This window comes from Hyposmocoma kahamanoa, unplaced genomic scaffold, assembly GCF_003589595.1.
Source record: "Hyposmocoma kahamanoa isolate Upper Pololo Valley unplaced genomic scaffold, ASM358959v1 224, whole genome shotgun sequence".
NCBI classification, from domain to species: Eukaryota; Metazoa; Arthropoda; class Insecta; order Lepidoptera; family Cosmopterigidae; genus Hyposmocoma; species Hyposmocoma kahamanoa.
The window spans coordinates 9,511,157-9,537,139 of NW_020653743.1; the positions used below are offsets into that span (position 1 = coordinate 9,511,157).

General features: G+C 36.1%; 1 protein-coding gene across 6 annotated transcripts in view; it reads left to right on the forward strand.

Annotated features, from left to right (window-relative positions):
- The window catches only part of LOC113228104 (latrophilin Cirl), a 627,124-nt gene that overhangs the window by 316,668 nt on the left and 284,473 nt on the right, over window positions 1-25,983 (forward strand). The window lies entirely within an intron of this gene.

The following is a 25,983-nucleotide window of genomic DNA, read 5'->3' on the forward strand; positions in this document are numbered from 1 at the left end:
ATAAGTTACACTGAACCATTGTGGAGTAGGTAACTTAGACCACGCCTTAATGAAGCCACTAACACTCCGCGTAAGGAGACAGATGACAACCACCTGCCACATTGCTACATTGAGACACCCTTCTGTTTAAAAATATCTTATATAAACGATAAAATGACATAGGACTGAAAGTCCTCATGTCGGGTAGCCGACACCAAAGCAAAGAAGAAGAAGAAGACTCCACTTGCGATTATGTCGCATGTAAAATACAAAAACGTATATTTAACGTTATTTAAAAATCACTTCCTTCAATTAGAGTGTATGTAAGCGCTTTATATCATTATGCTAAACTGGTACGATTACTGGATCTTCGCGTTGATATTAACAAGAAACTTATCCAACAAACGGTGTAATGCACAACAATACCTTTAGTTAATCTCAAGTCAAATAGACTGTAATATCGAGATATAACTTAAACTGACTATCAACGCCAAGGGCTTAGTAAATCTCGTATGTAAATTTGGAAATTGTATACGTTGGTACAAGTTCTAGGAGATGTTTTATTAACACATGTTAAGTGTCAATGTACGACTTCATTCACACTTGTTATTTACAGCATTGTCTTCCTAAACTGAATAAATTCAGGACATAGCAGCACTAACAGCTTAAATGTGATTGTCAATCCGCCTATTTGACGTCAGTATTTCGTCTTCTTTTCTGAAGAGGCCTTTGACCTGTCGTAGACTTCAATAATACGTTATGTGCATACAAATACTAACAGCGACATCTAAAACTTAGCGATATTTTGATAAAAAGGACCCACTGACACGACAATCTTTTATTATACACGTCTGACCGCTGTAAAATAAATCAATAGGTGTGTCGAGTAGATATAAACATTTAGCATGGAACAGCTGACTTCGTTTTCGCAATTTCAGGGAAGTCTGCATGGTATTGATGGGTAGAATCACTCCCTAAAGAAATCTCGCAGAACTTTCGAGGTCCCCATGTTTAATGGAACAACTTTATGATCAAAGAAAACTAAAAACAAAATTTTATCATTATCAATCATCCTTCCATTACCTACTGTCAGAATTTTTTCTTTAGCCAAAGCTGCATTGACCAATTATTGGGTGTAACAAAAAGGATTGTAAAAAGTACAACAGAATATCTTAAGTATATTGCAATAAATACATCTTTAAATACGATTGTGGCTTTTTGTTACACCTTATATATTTCCTACTTAATGAAACTCTAGTCAACTACGTTTATAACTTCATTCATAGTCCAAGTATCAAATGTAATTTCCCGTTGTCGCCTATAAATTGTGCCAACTTAGTTAGGTAACCCAGAACGGAACCGAGGGCTGACGATTATGCATATTAGTTGCCAAGTGTGGCCAAGTTTTACACTCAATGACTGAGGCTTTTTGGGGATGAATTGAGAACTTTATCTCCACAGATAAGGCATGAGAAGTTGCTACATTTACTGTTTTATAGACTTGTTTCATTTTCTTTTAGTAGTCTATTTCATTTCCCGTTTAAATTAAACTTTAGATATTACCTGACAGGAAGTCGTGGTTGATTGCGTGACTTGACTCAGTTTTATGTCTATTTCTTTTTAAATTTGAATTAATTTCTTTTACATCTTTATCATTGATTGTCCTTAAACTATAAACTATATATTTATATGTACTTTTAAATTACTTCAGTTAAGGTTAGAAAATTACAAATATTTATAATAAAAGTATAAAATACGTCTAAAATTCTACTGTTTTCAATTAATCAATTTTCTACACATGTCATAATTCATAATAGGATTAAACAAGATAAAGTGGTTCAAATTTATCGACTCAAAGATTTTCTACATGTCATATTGAATTAATAAATCCTAAGATTTATGATAAGCATTTGACTTTGCTGAATACAATTTCCTTTTGCGTTCAGCTAATAAATTATTAATTCAAGGAATCAATTTGCATATCTATAAAGGTATTGCACATTTAAATGGAAATTAGATCAACAGACAAATATTTGCAGGTATAAATTGTGAGAAAACCCTTAGAGTCTCGCAAAGGTCCATTCTAGGCCCACCTGTTTACTTTATCTATTAACTTATCTGTGGATTTCGTTTATTAATTAAACCTGAGCAAATCACATTTCAAATCATTTCCTTTAAAAACTTTTAACCCGGAAACTGTAATTCAATATAATGGGTAATTAAGAGTGTCCAACTAAGTTTAAGTGGAAAGTTAAAATTCAAACTTGGTGTTAATTATCTGGAGTTGTTATTGGAAAAAGTTATTGCCTTCTGGGCGAAAAGGTGAAGCCGTAAAACCTAATTTGTTTAGAATTTTGATTGATTTAAATCTAAATTACTTTTGAGTTGGCGCAACAACACTTTGACATGAATTCTTTGAACTGTATAATTAACTTTAACGACAAGGGTTACTATACTATCATAGATGGAGTAGAAGTCTTTAAAAAAAACTGGTTACAAGAGTGCTGCCTGGTTTAAACAATATGTTGGCAGTAGTGCTTTAGCACCCTTATTTTATGGTCTAACGATCACGTTAACAGTGTCTTTCAAAGAAAACTGTAATTAAGAATGAAATTAAAAAGAAATGCGGTTTTGCAGCTTTGATGTTTAATTTCAATGTAAGGTATTCTTTAAGTGTATGAGAACGACAGCAGTTTGTAATTAATGTCCTTGTCGACATTGCAACATTGATTTAATAAATATAGATGGTACTATAGTGGCGAAGGGTCCATACGACGTGATTCCCGTCGGTTTGAGTAAGAAATTTGAATTAAATTTATCCAGTATTGCAACATTTGCTCCCTACCTTTTTAATCTGCTTACTTTCTTCAAATATCCATACTTTTCCACCAGTAGAAGTTATTTGGTTAAAATTTCTCCACATACAACTTAGCTTCTTCGAATGAACCGTGCTAGTTCAATCCACCTAATTACTAATAACGGCAAGCAAATTGTACTTGAAACCGTCAAAGAGATTAAACGCTATTGCGATTCGTGAGGTAGATAGGTTCCCCGGAGAAGAACGAGTAAGGAATTTTAGGGGTTGCTCTTTGTAAATAGATATTCACATTTGTGGTTAATTGTGGTAATAATACATATCTATTATAGTCAGTAAGCTTTATCATTAAAGGTAACATTTTCCCCGACTCTTCCGTGTCTTTTTGTACCAAATTCTTTTGTTTTCTTATCTGTATCAAAAAATCTTAAAAGTATTGCGTACGACGGCCTTACCCCCAGTGATTTATGTTCGCAAATTCCTGTCCATACAGGTTACAACCGCTATAATGCATCATTTGGTATACCGTCTTATTTCCTACGAATCCAGTAGTTCTCGTTCACCCTTGACCTATCATTTGTTATTATTAGCCATTTTTTCTGTAAACACTTTACAGCGTACGTCCATTTTACTTCGCTTTCAAATTTGTGTCTTACCGTTTTTAGTTTAAGGTAAAGTTTTGCATGATCAAAGATGTTACAAGAGATGTTCTTATACTCGCAAATAACAACCTACATTATATAAATGCTAACAAAATGTTCGGATTGCGTGTTCGAAGCTACTTATCTTACTTTTACTATTTTGCATACATTAGGCTGTAATTCAGTATTGGTATGCATATTCGTTTTGCCTATTTCACATTGTAAGGTTAGGCCGTTTAACGACTCAGTAATTTGTATAAATAGTAATCATTTTTGTCACATAATTTATTATTTTCGTTTACAAATCGCTGCACCACAAAAATAGCAATATGTCGCGTTTCTATGTCTCTTCTTCTACCGCGAGACACGCCTTGACTTGCTACTGCCGTTAGTGTTATGAATGCATTTTGATGAACGTAGAGAAAAATTATTTTGAATACGTATTGTAGCAGTAGTTTAGTAGCAGTATAGCTCCTTGTGAAAGAGTTCGTCCAGGATAGCACTGCCACCTTGCCTATTTCTGCTGCCATGAGTAATGTCAGGATTACTGTGTTTCCGACTTTGGAAGGTAAGGGTACTGGTGAAATTACAGGCACATGGGACTTGTCAACTTATGTCTCAGGGGACAGGCGCAGTGAGCTCTCAGATCTTTGCGATTTAAAGCTCTGAGGCGTTACAACTTTAAGGTACAAGCAGAGGCGAAGCTTTAAGGCACTGCAACTGTTATGGATAGGCGTGTAGCTTACCGTCAGGTGCGCGACTTGTTGATCCCGTCATTTAATATTATAAAAAAAAATGTAAATGGACGAAAATGTTGTTCAAACAAGAATTATTTGCGTACAAGTTTCTATTTGTGTTGTGGCCCTACAGTTTGAAATGTTGTTAACTAATTATTAATTTTATTTTAATTGCGTATTGGATAGTATACCTTAGCCCACCATACAGACATTATAAAGGCTTGTGAACTCAGGACTCATTCTGGCTAGATTGCAAAAACAGCTAGGTTTTATTATCAATTTCGATATTTCAGGAAATGGTGTTTGGTAGATTGCAAACTCTTAAGATCCTTTAAAGAAAATTACACTTACGCGTATAATTAAGCGCAGAATAGTTCCAGTTTTATTTTCCGCCATAAAACTTCGCTCTTTGAATTTGTTCTCTCATTTCTTTGCCATTTGAGAATATTGAGGATTTCAGCAATTATTATAATTGGAAATTCTTTTTCATATGGTATTGATGGCATACGCCATAATGGTGGCCATCGTGGTGAAAGGATTTACCAAACGGCGAAAGTTGGATGCGCCAGAAAAAGAACGTCATGCGGGGAGGCTCCTTTCATACACGCCAATTGGTAATAAAAATGTTTCCGGATTTAAAATTGAGTCATCCGTGACCATGGACCTGTCAAGAGCCCGAACCCTTGGCTTATTTGGAAAAACACATGTACGCGATTTTAAATCCGAAAAAAAGAAAAAATGCTTCATATCCAATATTTGCATTCGGGAAAACGTAAGAATTTGATAATTACATTAAAATATTTCTATAAGGTGTTGAAAGTTCCGAAACACTTAATTTTTTATTCAATTATAAAAAAGTGAAATAATTATTTTCGCTATTCTTTGTCTTCTGCGATCATCCACCCCAATTACATAATTTCAAACCAAGTGATTCCCTTTACTATGAATACCAGAGCAACCTAGGACACCAAAACCGATTTAGAAAAGTTCAGTGGAACTGTTAACTTCGTTTATCCTCAGTGACTGCCGGTGACGTCATAACTTATTCCAGATTTCAAATATTCTAGTGTTCGTTCTCGCGCTATTTTCATATCCCAGTTGACATTTGCGAAGCAGAATGAAACTACTGATATTGATTCTTATATTCATTTTACCCTTATTTACTTCAACATAAAATGTCTACCCAGATACATAACAATTTCATTTAAATGCAAAACTTTCCCCGAGTTTCTTCCCAAACTTTCTTAGCTACCTGGCTACGGTAAATCCGAAATCACGTTTAAGGTTCGTTCTAACGTCCATGGAGGGTTCAAATTATCATAAGTTTGATCCGTTTGAGCCGAGCCTTAATCAGGGCTCAACTACGCCTTGGATTACGGCTCAATAATGTGACGGAAAAGGAAAATAATAAATAATTTGAATTGCAAATAAAATTGCTCGGAAGTGTAATTAAGGCTATTAGCGGAAAGTTGCGGGGGTGCAGTAAAATTGTTTTTGTGGTAAAGTTTAACATATAGGGTTTGACTGCAGTTACTTGCTTATACAAATTAAGGTTTTTAGGTTATTTTCTATTTATAGTGTAGGTTATTTAGTAGCAGTAGAGCTCCTGGTGAAAGAATTCATCCAGGGAAGTACTGCCACCTTACCTATTCCTGCCGCCAAGCAGTAAGTAATATGACCGTTACTGCGTACATTTTTTGATGAGCAAGGGTAAAATTACACATAGGACTTGTCAACTTATTCTCAGAGTGAAGAACATAGTGGCAGTGCCCCTAAGATCTTTGCGATACAAAGTTCTGACCGGCAGGCGTGTTGCTTACCACCAGGCGCGCGACTTGTTCGTCCTATCTTTTGGTAAAAAAAATGTTCTTTAACTATCTCCGGATTTAAAAAAAGTATCGATACCTTTAACGGTGAACGAAAACCTCGTGAGAAGACCACCAAATCATCAAGCAAGGACCAGGAACGGTCCTTCTGCCTTGCGGAATCTTCCTGACGGCACGTTTAAGCGTTATAATATATTTTAAATAATAGTTGGATCTCAAAATGTAGAGTGGAAATCTAAATATAGGAAAGGAATTCTCCAACTCTGAAAGTCGAGCTATTGTACGGTACCTGAATCTAGTTACCATCCCCCGGAGAGCATGCAATCCAATCTTTCTGGTTTTATAGTGTCAGGAAGATATCGATTGTTTCACTATTTTTACAAGAAATTGTCATATTAGTCGTTGTGTATATAAAATTCACTGACACATTTCGTTTTTCCTATTAGGCATATTTTACATTGTCGCGGAACGAGATGAAAGTGTAGTTTTGGAACCATAACATTGTGGAATATGTGTCAATTTCACGAACTTTATCTGAGGTCCCGGGTTCATTCCCCGGCCGTGTCAAAGTAGTAAAATTTTTTCAATATTATCTCGAGTCAGGGTGTTTTGTGGTATCGTCGTTGTTTCCGATTTCCGTAACACAAGCACTTTAGTTACTTGCTTTGGGATCAGAGCAACGTATGTGGTGTTGTTTAATTGTGTAACATACAAATTAGATACGACCCAAGAAATAGGTCACGTGTATTCTGGAGAATTCTCATGCATTTTCGAGAATTCCGCATTCCGCGGCAGTGTAAATATAGCCTAAAATACAAAGCAATTATTTCTAATATTCTTTAATAATTTGTATTAATAAAATATTAAATTTGTAATGTGTGATCAAAACCAAACAATTGGTTATTATTGTGATACTCTTGTTATATGTGCTTATTGTCTTTACTATCGATAATAATATCATCCACAGCAACGTACCGTTTTTAAACCTACCAATCTCATTCAGCCGTACGTACTCGAAGGGATGGGGTATTATTAGCATTTTTATCGATAGAGAAAATTGTAAAATGGAGAGGGGAATTGACGAAAATCGATATTACGGTAATCGTTTCGTTGACTTGCTGCCGATGCCGTAATGGAAGATATTGTCTGAAGATTAGATGGAATTTTTTATGTCTTTATGATTTTTTTTTGCCCCTGGTTTATTCTTCGAGGTAATGAGAGTAACAAATAACGATTTGTTTCTTTTACTACACAACTAAAATATATTTCTGCCAAGCTTAAACTGAGGGCGCCTTCAAATTAGACGTTTGTGGCGCTGCAGCGGCGCGACTGTGGCGCGTCTTGTGTGTGCGTTTTTTTTATATCATCAAGTGACGGGTTGAACAAGTCGTGCGCCTGATGGTAATCTACACGCCTGTCCATAACAGTTACAGTACCACTCAGAGCTTTAAATTACAAAGATCTCAGGGGCACTACCACTGCACTCTGAGACAAAAGTTGACAAGTCCCATGTGCCTGTAATCTTGAAAAGGTTGTAAACCCTAATGAGCCGTGACCAGGTTTACGGCAATAAAATAAGAAAACTTCAGGCCGACGGAAATTTATTACAAGTAAAAAGAGGCTGTAACAAAAAAAGGTATATAAAAACAGGTACGATACTACAAAGCACTCCCTAACTTAATTACATATGGAAATGCTTATGGATGAATATAAAGTAGACACATACACCAAAAGGGCCGAGCTATACTGAATTACAGATTGGTATTGAAATTGGCACATGATTAGTAGTAGCTATTACAAATCTGGTAAAGGAATCAAAATTAGACACAATAGAAATTTAAACAGCACTGTACGCTGCCGCGTTCGAGCAGGGAGTGACGATGGAACGAAAGAAAATCAGAATGGCGAGGCAAAGGAATTATTAAAGAACGATTCAAAATTTAAAAACGTGTGGCCAGGAATCGGAGAAAAGGCGATAAAAAGGTAGGATGACGAGGTCAGATCGGGAGGTCACATCGTCACAATTTCACCAGCAACCTAACCCTTCCAAACCGGAACACAGTAATGCTGACATAACTGCTTGGCGGCAGAAACAGACGACTGTGGCGCTGCACTTATAAATATTGTATGTAAATTGGTATTGTAGAAGTAGAAGATGACCACACCAAAATCAGGAATTAGGATCAAAATTAGGAGGATTAGAAACAAAATTAGGATCGATCCATTATCACAGACAGAACTATTCTTGCAAATAAACCTGATATTGTGATATTGGGTCGATCGCAGTCTAGGGTATTTCTTGTGGACTTTACCATCGCGCATGACGAGGGTATTTCGATCTGGCGCACGATGTCACCGTCAACTGGGATGTGGCCTCCACTGAAATAATCACAATTGTTTATCCCAGTTAATCCCAGTCAGCCTGGCTAGCAGCTTGAGCCGGTTGGGTTTCTGTCGCTTCTAGCACAAATGCAGATGACCGTTTCGATACGGTACGTATTGTCCGCTGGTTTTTGAACCTCAGTCTCTAACCCCGGCCAACTATGCCACTGCTGGAGAATACCGCGTCTCCCATTTAAAAATTCAAAATTTATCTTTTAGGCCATGAGAGAGGCGAGATTCTATAATTGTAACTTTTTTTATTAATAAAAACCGACTCGAAAGTTCGTGAATAACATATATTTGCCAAGATTTATTAACCCGTAAACCGTTACCGTAAAGTGCTCGAAACTGGATTCATCCCCTAGTTTGCCACCCTTAGAGGTGGAATAATTTCTTCAAATTCAAATGGGGCCAATAATGAGGTACCCTCTTGTCAACTAAAAAAGAATCATCGAAATCGGTTCTCAAATACCGAAGTAATCGGGTAACATACACAAAAAATAAAATACAGTCGAATTTATAACCACCTCCTTTTTGCAAGTCGTTTAAAAATAGATAAGAATAATAAATATGTTTATTTCTCACCACAAAATACAACACAGTATGTTGTGAGAGCTGGTGCTTTGTGTAGGTATTTTCACCTGTATTAGTAACCCCCACTCCTTGAATAATGAGTAGTCGCGCGGCAGCTTCGCCACAGACGCGCCACTGCAGCGTTTCTACATGCATTTAATTTGAAGATGTCCTAATATGCCTTATCCAGGTGTACTACGTACAATTTAATTATTTTGTTGGAGAGGAACTAAGCTGGCAGTTGTAGCGGTTAAATGAACCCATTTTAGTACAGGGTCAAACTTTACACTTAAGTCTTAAATCCAACTCTATGCCGCATACGATTAGAACGGTACAAAATACAAAGTGTCAAGCTTGATGTGCTCTTAACTGTACAGTTTCTTTTGCGTTTGGGGCATGTCCATTTCCAGCATTGAATGTCTGTCAGCTAAAGTACGTTCATGATGACAGTTCTAGTTCGACAAACGATCTAAGTTATAGACACCTCTACATTTATTATACTAAAAAAACTTCATTTTTTCTCAATAACAAACTTGAATAATAAAAAAATTACTTTCACGCCATATATTTTTATCCCGTACCCATTTGTGATAAGCCCACAAATCAATACACGATATATCGTGTAGGATCCTATTGGATATTTGCGCTAGGGTGGCACAAAATTGCTTATCGATATTTTAAAGTTGTATTTTTTCATTGTACAATATTAAAATGTTTCTTGATAGTCTCTTGTTTTACAACTTGCAGTAGTTTTAATAATTCTTTGTTGAAAAGATTTCATGTATTCAATGAATATCGTACCGGTAGCACGTTTATGAATGTTGCGAATTCGAGAATATAGAAATCTAGAAAACTCGGACCTACTTCGGATGTCACCTGTGTACTAAGTCCGATTCAAATCCGAGAAAATACAAATATCGCTTGTACACCTAGAGGTAAAATGATCCCTGTAACATTTCGGACCGTCATTTCTCAGATTCGGAACTGATACGAATCGGACGTAGTGCGAAACGCGCTTAGTATAAAAAGCCACATGTGATCATCAAGTCTTAAAAATAATACGAATTTTCTGAAACAAATTAGGTATTTGTATAATTTTAATAACTCTTCTCCATAAAGAATTTATCGACTAATTTTTTTTCATAGAATCATTAAACCTTATCGAGTTCTTAGGTTTTCGCGATTGTTACACAAACTATTTTTCCGGATTTACATCGCGTGTATTTGTTTTTTCACCACGTTGATCAACCGTGACCATGGGAGCTGTAAAGGGCCCGAACCGTTCGTTTGTTTAAAAAAAAAACAAATATACGCAATTTAAATCCGAAAAAAATAGTTTCTTTTCCTATCTTTAAACCTTTCGTCCAAAAAGTTGAAAGTTTCCAAACGTGACCTTATTAAGCTATAAAGCTGGAAATATTAAAGGCAAGGTATCATGGTCTAAATTCCCTTAGCGATAGAACTAAGCACAAAGATATAAGTAATAGATATATACATATACATTGAGGGAAAGCACCCGCTACCCTATTACCATACGCAAACAGATCTCGTACATTCGGCAGCAGGATCGTGAATGCTCTTGGAGTTATTGGCCATCCCTTGGGCGTTCAATATATTCTGCTATTTTTATTCAGTGAAAGAGCGGTGACGTACGAGAATACGAAAGAAGGTACACGATTTGTTGTATTGGTGTGGTCAGTTCTTGTTTTTATTGAGATTGTTTCTTTTTGAGACGTTTTGTTTATTTATGTCATACGATAGTACATTAAATTCTTAAGGTACTATATCACGGATATATCCTTAAGAATTTAATGTACTATCGTATGACACAGATTACTTAATAGTTACTACGTAACAGATACGTCACTCTTATACAAAATCGGAAATACCTACGCTCACTACAAAGAAAAAGGAACCTAAGAACGCGCTCAGAGAGGTGAAAGTAACGTTGGCCGCCGTGTGCAGTCATGCGGAGCCGAATACTCATATATGAAAGACTTGTACGAACTCTTGTGCCGACGTCGGTACACTAAGCGGTAGGCACTTACCGCGTAACCTTGAGCGAGTGACGGGGCCATTCTTATGACGTAATGAATTAATTTATGTCGAAATGTTGATTTACATCTATTGATGTTGTAAGGGATTTATGACATAAATAAATATAATTTTTTTCGGACATATCATCCATCATCCTCAACCGCATTATTCGTCCTTCAGGCGTGCCGTAGTCCGCCACCCTGGCTTAATCGGGAATACCATGATATTTCAACGAAGCTCATACGTACTACACTTCTTAGTTTTACAATGAAAGTAATGTCAATTTTCGAAACGATAGCTATCATTTGAAGTTTCGAAGTAAGTCAAGCAACAAATACATTGTCAAATCACGATCTTCGATCATTGCTTCGTATTTCGTAGTAGACCTCCTTACAATTTGTGCTAATTCGTAAATCAATTAAATTCACACTTGTTATGGCAAATTGTGCAATGCGCCAGTTGCAGTAAGATTTAAAGTTTTTTGTAGATGTGTTTTTTGCGGTCGGTAGCGACAATCGACACTGTTGTTTTTATGATGTCAAGTGACGTGACGAACAAGTTATGCGCCTGACACAAAGATCTGAGGGGTCCACCAACGAACCTGAAGTTGACAAGTCCCATGTGCCTGTAATTTCACCAGCACCCTTACCCTTCAAAACCGGAACAAAGTAAAGTTGACATTATCGCTTCGCGGCAGAAATAAATAATGTAGCAGTTCTTCCCTGGACGAACTCTTTCACAAGGAGCGCTACTGCTAATGCAGACTCTTCATGAATTTACAGGTTTATATTTTAGAAACGTCTGAAATGAGGTAACAAGTCATATTAACAACATGTAATTAACAAAGGTAATTTTTCTTAGTGTTCGATCTTTGTATTAATAATTATAACAAAAGTAGTGGACTATTTCAGAAAAAAGAATTGAATATCATGATAGTAAAGTATTCGTGATATCGTCGGAGATAGCGCAATTACGCGTAACTGGCATTGAATTATGAGTTTGCATTTCGGTAATTTAGTGGAAAAATCAAAAGCGGCGTAAATGTCGCGGCAACCAAATTAGCGTGTCAGTAGATAACATAAATTAACACTTACTCTGCAAAAATGAAATCGTAGGCATTGAAATATCAAAGTAATAACGTTAAATCCCTCTCCTGTAAAAGTTGGTTTACTGCAGATACGCGCTTTTTACCAATGCTACATACTCGTATTTGTACTATCCCCGACGATATTCATTATATTTAGAAATAAAGTAATGTATCGAAATAGTGTATGTTTGAAGCTGTTAATCTTTTTGTTTCAACTTCATAACGCCTTTCGTCACAGAGACACGGATTTCATGTGTCAATCACGCTAACATATCCAACAATCTGCTAGACGCCAAAAAAGCGAATTTCATATAGACGATTTTAAAAAGCTCTGAAGTCCATGAATATCATGATAACTTTAAAAACAATTGCGAAGCGAGAAAAAGCGGATTGTTTAATCTCGGCCGCTTTGTATAGCTTTCGGACATTTTATTTTGAAAATGTAAGTAGAGTGAACAGCACACTCGGCGGTAAGTGTAAAGCCAAGCGTGTTGTTGTGTACTGTATAAAAAAAAGTAAGTAAGAGAGCGTTGTGGTGTTAAACGTGGTGTAACATAGATAGAAAAGGGAATGCTTCGATCATTTGGTCACGTGGAAAGGATGGACGTTTATAGATGGGCAAATTACAGAGTAAATGTGGATGGAATCGTGGGGAAAGGTACTGTCTTTGTCATGACTGACGCACTTGCATTTTAGTAACTTTCAAGATATTGGCACCTAAAGTGTCTTCCTTTGAAAAATGTCAATTACGCTAATTTTGCTTAAGAGTTCGAATTCAAATTTTTTCCCTCATTAATACGGTTCATTTTGCTTGGGTCGAGCGGCAGGTACATTGGCTATATTGCAGAATTTATTTTTTTACTAACGAAATAAAAGCCACTTGAAAAGTGTATGTAGTGTATGAAAAAAGAATTAAAAAGAACTCACTGGTACATGTAAAGTAAATATTGAATAAAGCGATTTTCTTATACAATTACGAGGTATTTTATGTTTTTATTAATTTCAAGATTTGTATTAACTTGTTTACAGTAATTTAGTAAGGATTTCATGCTCTTCGCAGAGAACCAACTGTCAGAGGTCACATAACAATGGTTTTATCACGAAAATGGCTTCAAAAAGTGTCTGGAAAGCCAACATGGCGGGTTTATGTGCGTATGTTAATGAGTGACAACCCTGCTGAATGGAATAGTCGTGTAAGGGCTGTTATTAACTCTGTTATACAGGCACACAGCTATTTTTACTTTTCATTTACATTGTTATGAGTTTTTTTAATGATGTGTCTTCTTTTTGTTTGTAATTTCATTTAATGAAAGGTTTTTTGGATAATTGAATGGCGTAATGAATTGTGACTTTTCACTGTGAGAGATCTATCTTTTGTTTTAAACTAAAAAAGCGAACTTGTTTACGTCTGACATTGTTTTTCAATTAATTGTAAAGCAGTGCATAATTACTTAATTTCATCAAATTACGGAAGGTCGGTTTATTATTAATTGAGTTAATGACGGCCTCCGTGGTCGAGTGGCTTACACACCGGTTTTCATGGTGTCACACACATCTGAGGTCCCGGGTTCGAACCCCGGCCAGATCAGTGTGTTTAAACTTACTTTTCTATATTGTCTCTGGTCTCAATGTTTGTAGAACAAGTACTTTAGCTATTTACTTTGGGATTTTTTGTAATTTCAAGTGACGGGACGAACAAGTCGCGCGACTCGTGGTTCGCTACACGGCTGTCCCTAACAGTTGCAGTGCCAGTCAGAGCTTTAAAACGCAAAGATCACAGGTGCACTGCCACTGCGCCCATCACACTGAGACATAAGTTGACAAGTCCCATGTGCCTGTTATTCCACCAACTGCTTGGCGGCAGAAATAGGTTAGGTGGCAGTACTTACCTGGACGAACTCTTTCACAATGAGCTCTACTGCTACTAAAATGCATCAGGGATCAGTGAGACGAGATCTACAACCCTCTCAAATTGCTTTTTTTGTCTTATTTAGTTTCAGTTAAAATTATCGTAATTGGCATTATTTACTAACAAAAATAAAGTCCCAGAAACCGACACCCAATCTGAAGGAGAAATAAATTATACAACTCGAACTCTATGGACAGAACACAACCTCTCCCATGATGAACCACTGTCTCACCACGAAGCCCAACACCATTAAAGGGCGCGTGTACACGATGAGAAATTCGACTTGTCTGCTACAGAAAAGATGAGAAAGGTCTTGTAGACGACAAGAACTTTCTCGGATCTAGCCACGAAAACATATCGTGCCAGTTGCAGACGAGAAAAATGATGAATATATGTATAATGCTTTCGGACAGTCTTGTGTAGGGTAAAATGTGTCAGTGCATTACGAGTCTTTCAGGTAGCTGTCATTTTATTACCGACTGTGGGAATAAATATGTTGTTGTATATGTTGACCACTAAGCAACACCCGTCCACGCGCATAAACGTTCCTTTACTGACAATGCACCTCACCTCGCTCTATACAATAGCGGCAGAGCTCGTCGTGTCGGGGGTAGACATGATTTTTTTCTGTCCGGCGCCGAGGCAGTGTACACAGTTCGTGTGTAGAAACGACACGAATTCTTGCGTAGATCCGGCGACTTTTCTTAGCGTGGACACGCGCCCTAACGCTCGTTCCTAGCAACCCTACCTACCCAAGTAACTAACTACCCTTATTACCTACTTTCTGTCACGAGCTGCATAGTTGGCAGGAATCTGGCCACCGGCTGGGGCTGGTTGGTCTTCCCGCCCACAATCCCGAGCGTGTCACTTCCTTACACTGTGCCCCCTGGTATAACCGGCTTGTCTGGGTCAGATTTACAAACTAGAACTTTAATTGCCAATGACAAGATGGGCAATATAGACGATGTTCATTATCATATCATCAAAGTATTGAATGATATTAGTTTATAATTCGTCGCAAAACGTTCTATACAGCTTGTTCTTAATTATACGTCAAATTGGACGCAATTAAACAAAAAGGATCCAAAGTATATCCAGTCACTTTCGAGATATGGCAGTTTGAAGTTTAAAAGTTTTTCCCACTCTTGTTTTATTTTCAAAACGTATGTTGTCATGTAAGTCTAGAGATATATATTTACGTTTATATGTTGGATTATTTTTGCTAATCTAAAAGGTTAGACTTTAGGAACCGTTTGGTACATTCAACTCATTTTTTGATAATTTTGTAGATTGGATTCTGTTTGCTTAACTACGCGCAATTGTCTCTTAGAGATGTATTATAAGACATTTACCTTACTCCTATGTAAATACTTAAGTATTATATCTCAGAGCTACGGTAGGCAAGCCTCAAAATCGAGTTTGCATTTTAAGAGGCTATTTACAACACAAATGCTCGACATAAATAAAAAGGAAGTTTTATATTCCTGTAAAAATTTCGAAGACGCCCGAGGGTAACAAATAGATGTTCAGGTTGTTATAAGGATTTATTTGAGGAGTTTCTGCACGATTTAGCTGGAATGGTCCTTAGTTCGATCCTAATGAGGTTCTTTTTACCAACTTCAGAAAAAGAGATTCTCAATTTAACGATTGTGCTTGTATTTACTCGTATAATGCAAATTTGTATGTGATTTTGTTTACATTTGCCTATAATTGCTAATTAACTACATAACAAGAAATCTGAGATGCAAGTTTTTATAATTTGTGAATGACGTGTTTATTTATTTAACCTTTAACATTTGTAACTTAACAGACAAAAATCCAGATCGCCACATACACAGAAATAACGAATTAAAAAAAGAAATGAAATCGTGCTGATCTTGAATCCGAACTAATATTTTCGGGTATCAATTCATACAAATTAACTTTAGTACATATTTAAAACCGTAAATAGCGAGACTTGGATGAAATAAAAAATAAGAAGTATGGAATCTCGAAAATTACAGGTGTCATTCTAAATGAGAAGTTATAAAATGGAATAAAAAATAGCAAAACTATTTAAACTACATTTTAGGAATGTTTTCATGTCATTATTGTGAAAATTGGAAAAAACATTTAACTGTCGTTGAAAAGATAATTTTATCGAATTCTCAATCGCATTCCTTTTGATTTGTTAGTTTGCAATCAATTGTTATAGATGGCACTGATTGCACACATTCTTTGAATTTATTCTCGAAACTAATATTTTATCACTTGACTTTTTATTTAAAATATTAAAAGTGACTGACTGAGGTTTTTTCGATTTTGTTGTATGTTATTGTATTCATAAACACTACTTGGACAAGAGCAATAGCCTTGACAATAATGTAACAGCTGCCATCTGTTGGCCTTTTTGAATATTATTACTATCGCATCGCGGGTTTACTTACCATCTATTGATCGCATTAAAGTTTTTTTTATACTATTAAGTGACGGGACGAACAAGTTGCGCGCCTGCTGGTAAGCTACACGCCTATCCATAACAGTTGCAGTGCCACTCAGAGCTTTAAATCGCAAAGAAGTGAGCAGCACTGCCACTACGCCCGTCACCCTGTGACATAAGTTGACAAGTCCCATGTGCCTGTAATTTCACCATAAATCCAAATAAGCTAAATTACGAGTGCGACATTTCTTTTTATGAGATTGGGTATATGTAATAGTATTGTATTATATTATCTGGGCTAATAGAAATGCGACAATAACTCTGTTTGTTACATTTTCACGTCTAAACCGCTGCGCCAATATTGATGAATTTTGGTATAGAGACAGAATGAATCTAGGAGAAGGACATAGGCTACTTTTTGTCACAAAAATACGTCTTAAAGGGGGTAAAATAGGGGATGAAAGTTTGTATGACAAACCAATAAAACTACGAAAATTAGTATAGTACAGTTGGCTACTCGTTTTTTTCGTATAATTTTTTTATAAGCCGTTACGGGTTATAGTTGAATATAGATATACGATGTCCCCCATAATCCTTTGTGAATGAGTTATAGACCCATTTGACCCGTTTGTTTTATTAATCTCACTATATATATCCTTTTTTATATTGAATATAAAATATAAAAGTCATATATTATTTCATTATAGATTCAATTACCGATGTATATTTTACAAAGAGTGTACCATAGACATCGTTACGGATATGCTACATTCAACTATAATTATTTTATGTAAATATTATTATTTTTTTGTGAAACAAATCCACTAGTTTTTATTTTGAATTATTAATACAAAGATCGAACACGACTTTCATACTGCACCGTAATATTGCTCTTACCAAGTGAGCTACGATGAAGTTATCGAGTTATCGAAACTCTCCTATGTGTTTTTGTTAAAGATCTTTGTACTAGATCTTTTCGGCATTCTAAGCTGCTAGTGACATCTAGTGAGTTTTTTTAGAACCTTCGGGTCCTAAGAGTTTTTCTGTGTTCGATATTTGTATTAATAATCATGTATGTAATAATTTTGTTTTTATTTTTTAATATTTTATTTAAAACTCATAACATTATAGTCTACAAAACGAATTTGCCTGAGTGTTGCGTGTCCTCATAACAATCTAACACAACAAGGTATCATTTTTTATCTTTTAATACAAACTCCTACACTTATGAAGATATAACACAATTTACAATAACAAAAAATTAGTTTAAATTTAGTAATTAAGTTATTTTTAAATTTGGTACCGCAATATGTTTATACATTTTTTTACCTAAAACGCTCTTCTTTTGTTTCAGGTACTTGACAATCAACTTACGTGAGCGAATTTAGAGTGCAGACTAAAAGTTACTTTTCTTTTAACTTTTGTTAATACAAAATTCTTACCTCAACGTTCAATGAGAATTGCAACACTGTTACCGTCTATACCAAGTACAGTCATGTGCAGCTAGTTTTATTTATTAGCCTCCCAGATACAGGGTAAATGTGGCGTTTTGTACGTTCCCATTTCGTATTTCCCAGGTGTTAAGAATTTACATGTTGGAAATGTTTCTGTTTAAATAAAAATCGTAAATAACACGAAGTAGCGTTTACGCTAATCGAATAACAAGTTATGAGTTAAATGGCTTCTAGTAATATTTTATACGGCTCGTATATGGCTTTTGTCTGCAATTTCGTTTTATAAAGGCTACGAATAAGTTTTTATAGAAATCGGAATTACTTCTACTGATAGGTTTTGTATCTTTGTCTTATAAAGCTATGTGTTGCAAATAGTTGACTAGATAGTATCTGCTTTGGGCAAGATATTTAGACATAGTGTATAATTGTCTAATTTTGCTGTATAATTTCTTAATAACAACTTGGAATGAAGAGCTTAATCTACATAATACCTACATATATGTACGCTTGTGTTTGTCCCGTATATATAGCCATTATTATTCATCCGATTGCCGTTAAAGGGGCAATGCAACATAAACTTAATCTTCTACAAGATAAAGTTCATTTACTTAAACAAAAAATTTAAAAGAATATACAGGAAGCATCGGCGAGCCGGCCGGCGTCGAGCTGCGCCTGGTTCACTTTATAAAATGCTGTGTAATTATATAACATATTTATTATGTAAAATATATATCTTCTTAGAATAATAACGCATAGAAACCAAGCCCGCGCACGCTAAGTGAGGCAAGTTAGAGGCTTCCCGAAGGGCCTAACGAGCGGGCGGGCTGTCAGTGCTCAAGGTCAAATTGCACCGCGAACAGCTCAAAAATTTTTGCTAAAAATGACGAAATGTGCGGTAAATGGGTGTAAAAATAGAACAGGCAAACATAAAATAGACACTAACATCACATTCCACAAGGAAGTAACGCGTTTCAATTTGTATTTTTATATAAATATTCACTAAAACCGAAAATTAATTTCGTTGCAACAAGACACGAAAATGTTGCAAAGTAACGGATTTCTTTCTCCCAATTTTGCTATTTTGTTTCAAAATAATTATATTACGTAATTTTTTGAGAATAGGCAATATCGCGATGGCTGCAGATTTTATTTTAATTTTAATGTAAGTGTACATTTGACCTCCATTTCTGCAAGTTAAATGCGTACAAATGTTGTTTACAAAGAACAACCCCTACAGTTTCTTGCTCATACTTCTCGGGGGAATCTGCCTTACGAATGAGCGGTAGAGTTTAACCAATGTGACGATTTCTAGTGTAATAATGCTTACCTATGAAATAAAGATTATTTTGATTTTGATTCTGGGTATCGTTTACGGGGTATATGGGGGTGCTCATTATATATATAGTACTTATTTCTAAATCCAAGATGGCGGACACAATTAAAAAAAAAATGCAATATGTGTATCCTTTTTGAGGTATTTGGGGATGCTCATTACGAATATGGCACTCATTTCTAAATCCAAGATGGCAGACACGACAGTTCAAATAAAAGCAATATTCCTAATGAGCACCCCCAAATACCTCGAAAACGATACCCAACTTGCCATTATTTGAAAAATCGTGCCCGCCATCTTGGATTTACAAATAGTGCCATATTCACATTGAGCATCCCCAAATACCTCGCTAATGATACCCATATAGCATTTTTTTGAAAAATCGTGCCCGCCATTACGAAACTATAATTCTATGCGTTATTATTCTAAGTATATTTTGTCATAAAGCCGCGCTGCGCAGCGCGGCGCATCCTGCCGTGGGCAGCTTATCTTAAGCGAGGCTTAAGTCCATAGTCCACTATACTGGCTCTATGCAGATTGGGGACTTCACACATTTACTGTGGTATTACAATGCATGCCGCTATGTAGCTAGCAATTTATAAAAAACCTAACTATATTTATATCGGTCCGTCCGAAACAACATTAAGGTGTATTGCCCCGGTATAAGACCGAGTACCTATTCGTTGCCAAAAATGTCTCCGAATGGACATAGCTGTTTTGAGATCGTATCGCGATGTGATCACCGTGAAAGTTTCATTCTATTAACATTACTAATCAAACATTTATTTTGTTTGTCTGTCACACACTTGAAGCGGTAGGCAAAGAAAAATCTCCTACATCATACTTTGAAGGGGCAACAAAATTTGCTATAAGAAGAAGTAATATATGTAAATAGGAGTTATTTTTTGCACCAATTGGAATTTCCGAATACTACTTTTGGAATGTGCATTTCTATGAAATAATCACGATTATCGATTTATAACACAACCAATTTACTATTAAATAGGTCAGTATTTTATAATAGTATTTAGTATTTCTCAATTCGTGATCTCCAGAAATAACCCTCACTATGTGCGATTCGCAGAAGCTCATGTTACATTGACTTCATTTATGTTGCTAATAACTATGAGCTCTTTTACTGTTCTACCTGAAAAATGCAAAGAGTAAATTGTTTTGCCTATGTCTGAACCTACCAAGGTTCAGACATAGGCAAAACAATTTACTCTGACTCTATTTAGGCACCAGCCTAAATAGAGTTTTGAAAGTCCTATGCGTGCGTTAGTTTTTGGGAAGTAAAAAATGTGATGGTTTAAAAGTGTATTTTTCTGTTTCTATTATATATTTATTGGAAACTAACAAAAAGCTCGTTCCATTATCAATATCAGAGATTTGGCTATGTATAGCGCTTATAAGTAGGCCGCAGAAGAGGAGAAAAATTAAGTGGCGAGAAGATGTCATAACGAAATATCTTTCCTTGTTAAACACAGCTGTTCTCTGCTTCACTTTGGTAGACAGTGGGCCATGTGGGACTTAACATAACGATACGTTGGGGAAGAACGGCTTAAATATCCAACTACAAAGTTTACAAGACGAGTGAAAAGCAACCAATGTCTGAAAGTTTTTATTCATATCCTTTTTTCTATAGGTAACCGTGTTTCTGTAAAGTAAACCTCTTTTATCGAAAAACTAAATTTTCTTTTTGAAGAAGAAGCGAGAATGGAAATTAAAATTGAACCCTCAAAATAACTCAGTTTTGATATTGACTTTTACGTCCTTTCTTCCCCAAAATATTATTAAGTACGCGTGCTCTCACAATCCCTTTGCCAGTTCTATTCTATTATTCAGGTCCCAGGCGCGTCTGTTGGCAGCACACATTCAATTTTGCTTGTTTGTCGCAGCAAACAAAGTCGTGTTTTTCCATGGTGGGTAAACGGCCCACGTGTCGGATATTGGTTTTTTTATGCTTGATATGGCTGTACTCTTTGAGTTAGCACGATATTTTCTTCTGATTGTTTTTACCTGAAAACGTCTGGTCTTTAACTAGAAAATTCCATCTTCTATGACTACGACAGTAAAAAATTACCTACGAGCTTTATCTAGTTCACCCCGGCGAGAATCAATTTATAATAGTACTTATTTCTTTTGGCAATCGAATCCAAGACATCCAGTACCTAAAGTTCTAACAACAAAGTTCCCGAGATCGTCAAAAGATACCACACAATGTATCAACAACACAACTCAACTTCACACAACTGGTTCATCATTAAGGCTTTAGTGTTTTTGTATAGGTATAATGCCTCCTTAGTTAATCATATAATATACCATTTAGTGTCTATAGAGTCTCCTAATATTATGTTATACATAATTATACTACCAAACGTCTGGAAAAATAATGATAATGCCGTCCCTTCCAATCAAACCAATAACAATGCTGATTATGCAGCAATTCGCAATGACAAAGACCTTATTGGGTTCAATTTACCACATAATATGAAATTTATTGATTTTTGCTGATACCTTATTTGCTTGATATCTTATTTGCTGATAAGTAGAAAAAAGGTTAAACCTTGTTACTTGCGTCAACTTGTAGGGTTCTTTGTCTATACAGAACCCATTTATGTAGGTATCAACGCCGTATTTATTTCTATTATAACTAAGTTCCAGTCGAAATAGCACAGGAGCCTTAAAATTTACGGCTCCTATGCCATTGGTCATATGACTAGGAGAACACATTTGTAAGCGACGCACTTTCCAGCAAGTGGACCGTTTGTTTCAATTCTATAAAAAAATCATTACTTCATACCTACAGTGTGGAGAAGGCTTAATAAAATCCTTCGAGGTCACAAAAAGGCCACCGGGCATAATTTTTTATGTTACCAAGTGACTTGTTGAACAAGTCGTGTTACTGGTGATTTTCGACATCCCATAACAATAGTTGCATTGCAACTCAAAGCTTTAAGTCGCAAAGTTGTACGTGCCACTGCGTCCGACATCCTGAGACATAAGTTGACTAATCCCATGTGTATATAATTTCACCAGCACCTTTCAAAAGCGAAATTGAGTAACTACTATTATAAATGAGTAACGTTCACATTAACGCTTGGCGGCAGAATAAGGTAAGGTGGCAGCACTTCCCTGAACGAACTCTTTCACAAGGAGTTCTACTGTACCAGTGCTCCGTCACTCGCTCAAGGTTACGCGACAAGTGCCTACCGCTGTACCGACGTCGGCACAAGCGCTCATACAAGTCTCGTTTATAAGCATTCGGCTCCGCACGACTGCACACGGCGGGCAACGTTATTTTTACCTCTCTGAGCGCGTGCTTAGGCTCTTTTTTTTGGTAGTGAGCGCTTGGTGTCATTAGTCAGATTTAGTAGGCTATTATAGCACAGGTATTTTCGATTTTGTATAATTGTGATGTATCTGTTACGAAGTAACTATTAAGCAATCTGTGCTGTACTAGTATGATGATTATAGTTTACACTTAAACTTCGTTTATTACTTTCAACCTGTGTGTGTTTCGTTTATTACTTCGAAACCCATTCGAATTCCCGACATCGGTAAAAATCAAATCAGTTCAGAGGAATATCTCTTACCTTTTTTATAAAACATTTTTATAATATACGACCCTTTCCCCGAAGAAATGATATCCTTTTGATGCGGCTTTATACCTTTATACATATTTAAATCGGTTATTTTTCGGACATTGAGATTGTTGACGAAAATGCGGTGGGCATTTTTTGTTATGTTGAATTGACATATTTTGGCATAGTCACGGTACACATATTTTAATACTTTCAGGGTTATACACTAAATAAATAATAATGATAATGTGCTATATAAACACATTGCTCGCAGAAAAGATACCCAACGGGGCCAAAGGATTCTCGAAACGCGACTGCATACCGAAAGACCTAGTTAGCGAAGCAGCGCAAGACCGGACGTTGTGGTGGTCTGTTGGCTGAAATGATGATGATGATGATGAGATAAGCACGTCCTAATACCTGGTCTTAAACTAGGGAATTCTCATTACTACGAGTACAAGAGCAACGGAATTCACCGACACTATACAGATCACATAGCAGTGGCGAGGCGTGACAATTTTTGTTAGTAAAGTCGGTTCAAAATCACCTACCTTAACAAAAACTTTTTTTTTCGTAAAAAGCGTGCACAGTATAATAATCGAATTGGACTAAAGCGGCCATTTACATGTAAATAGTACAGAAAAAACAAAACAATTTTGAAAAGACGCCTTACTTAAAACAACACTCATTAACAGACAAGACACTAGTGAAGTTAATTTCAGTGGTTCCATGACGCTAAATATTAAATTTACTACTTTTTTACATTATTTTAAATATTAATTACTTGTAAACAAACTTTCATACCGCAGAATCATACAAGTGAATGCAATTGTTGCCACTTTACTTTTTAATTGAATCTGCTAATTTACACGAGCTTCTTTTTCCTTTACGTAGGCTAGGCCTAGTAAATAAAACAACTAAACAAACATTTTTGTAACACTATTATCGTTCAACATTTACAAAATACTACTGGACCTTTTTAATTAATATGTTATTATAATATTTGTATCATAGTAAACAGAAGTTTTACACTTGGCAACAATCTTTCCTAAGAAACATATTGGCGGCAAGTTAGTACGGATCTTTAAAAATCGACCATTTTAACATATAATGTTATAAGAATTTAAAATATAATGTTATAAGGTTTAAATTTAAGTGAATATCGATCATAACTCCATCATTACCCGGTTACCGACGAGGCATTTCCACCAATGTATGATAGCGAATTTTTGCGAATATTTGCGTGAATTTTGATAATGTGCGTAGGTTTTGTGAATGAAATGTAAGCCGAACAATTACCGGCTTAATTCGGGCTGTGATTAGTTAATAAGATCCATCGGGAAGCTCCATATTATCATGGACAGGTTACTAACTCCATGTTTATTAATAAATATTTTGAGTAGTGGGTATGCGTTATGTCTCGTGTGTGTTTTGATGATACGTGGAAAATTTTAGGCAAGCCGGTGGGAATCGAGTTAAATGGACGCCTGTGCCACTCTTACCCAGTTTAGAACCAATTAAGAAAAGTTCATTCCCTAAATTGGTTCTACCGGTAATTGAATCCGGGAGCTCAAGTATAAAGGTCGTCATTTCATTTCACTTCAGACACTACACACGATAGAAACAATTTAGAATAGATAATTTTCCGAATTGGTTCTACCATGAATCGAACCCGGTCGTCAAATATTACAAATTAGTTACCACAGCATGAGTTTTTTCTTCTCCTGATGTTCCAAAATAGTTTCCCGCTCTATGGTGGAAGGTCGACCATATCCCATACATAGAAAACATTTGTATGGACTGTATTTCAACCAGCGTCTGTTGCCTCAACATGGCTACCTCTCTGCCAATTGAGGTACGGATCGAACCACTATATAGTAATAGTAACAAACTAGTGTTTCCACAAAAAAATAGAACATCGTGGTAGTAAAAAAATATGATATTCAATCAAAATTAAAATATAAAACTTTTTGTTGTCTCCATTAGTGTTAAAACCACCTGATTACGTCAGTTTTCAGAGTGCAGAGTCTTCTTACAAAATGTGCTATGAAACCGCTAGGTCATGTCTGTAGGTGAGAGGTAAAGGACCTTTGTAGACGTAAAGGAACATTGCTTTGGAATGCTAAAAATCACGCGATCGCAAAAGATATTAAGTCTTATCATCGTTAGTTTTTCATTTAACATATTTTATTTTACCTGAAAGTTGATTCTCATTCTTTTGAAAACGTTATGTAATAAAAATTACTATTTGGCACTTAGACCGCAAATTCGAAACGGTGGTTCAGCGGGGTGTTCAAATGTTTGCTTGCAAACGTGTGTCTTGTGTTGGATACGTTGAACACAAGACACAATGTACCCATATGAACCGGAAAATGCGTCCTTAAGGTTCTTCGTCTCTCACCTACTGATATAATCCCGGAGAACTACACCGTAGTACAATAAAACAAGTATGGTAACTTCATGCAAACGTAGCAGCGCGGTTTGTATGTGTGCGCGCCTGTCGCTTACCGTGTGCACACAGTCGCATAAATTCGCGATGCACTCGCGTTTATTGCGCTGGTCGTCTTCACGAGCCTTTCATTATTATATGATCGTGTGCGTGCGGCTGCGGGCGTGCACACTTGCAAACCGCGCTTTTGCGTATAAATGGAATTGCCATACTTGTTTTATTATGCTATGGCTATACCAATTAGGACGCTGCCCCAAGGTGCTCACTACAGCGGAGCCTGTTGCGACATCAACCATTTTTTTAATGATGTTTAGCAGTTTACCGCTAATGACATTGCCTGCACTCTCGGACAATAGGGAGAGCTAATGCTCTTAACCCTTACAATATAAGCTAAGTAGCGTTCCTGACGGTGCCCAAATGGGAACGGACCTCGAGTCAGGATGTCACTGGAGACTTCCGCTTATAGGCCATACTTCTTTTTTTACCGTAATCATTGTCATAAATTATTCGACTGTTTTAAAATATTTACGTCCTGTTTTAAAGTCATTTATAGAACTTAAACTTAATTAAAACCGAAATTGAATTTTAAAATAGGACGTAAATATTTTAAAATAGTCGTTAAAGCCTAAAACATGCTCCCCTAAAATTTTTTTCGAAACTTCAAACAAGTCACCAACAAATCTGTGTGTCACGGTAGTAGTTTTCTATTTAAAATTCCCTGTACTATGAATCCCTTGTACAATAAAATTCCCTGAACA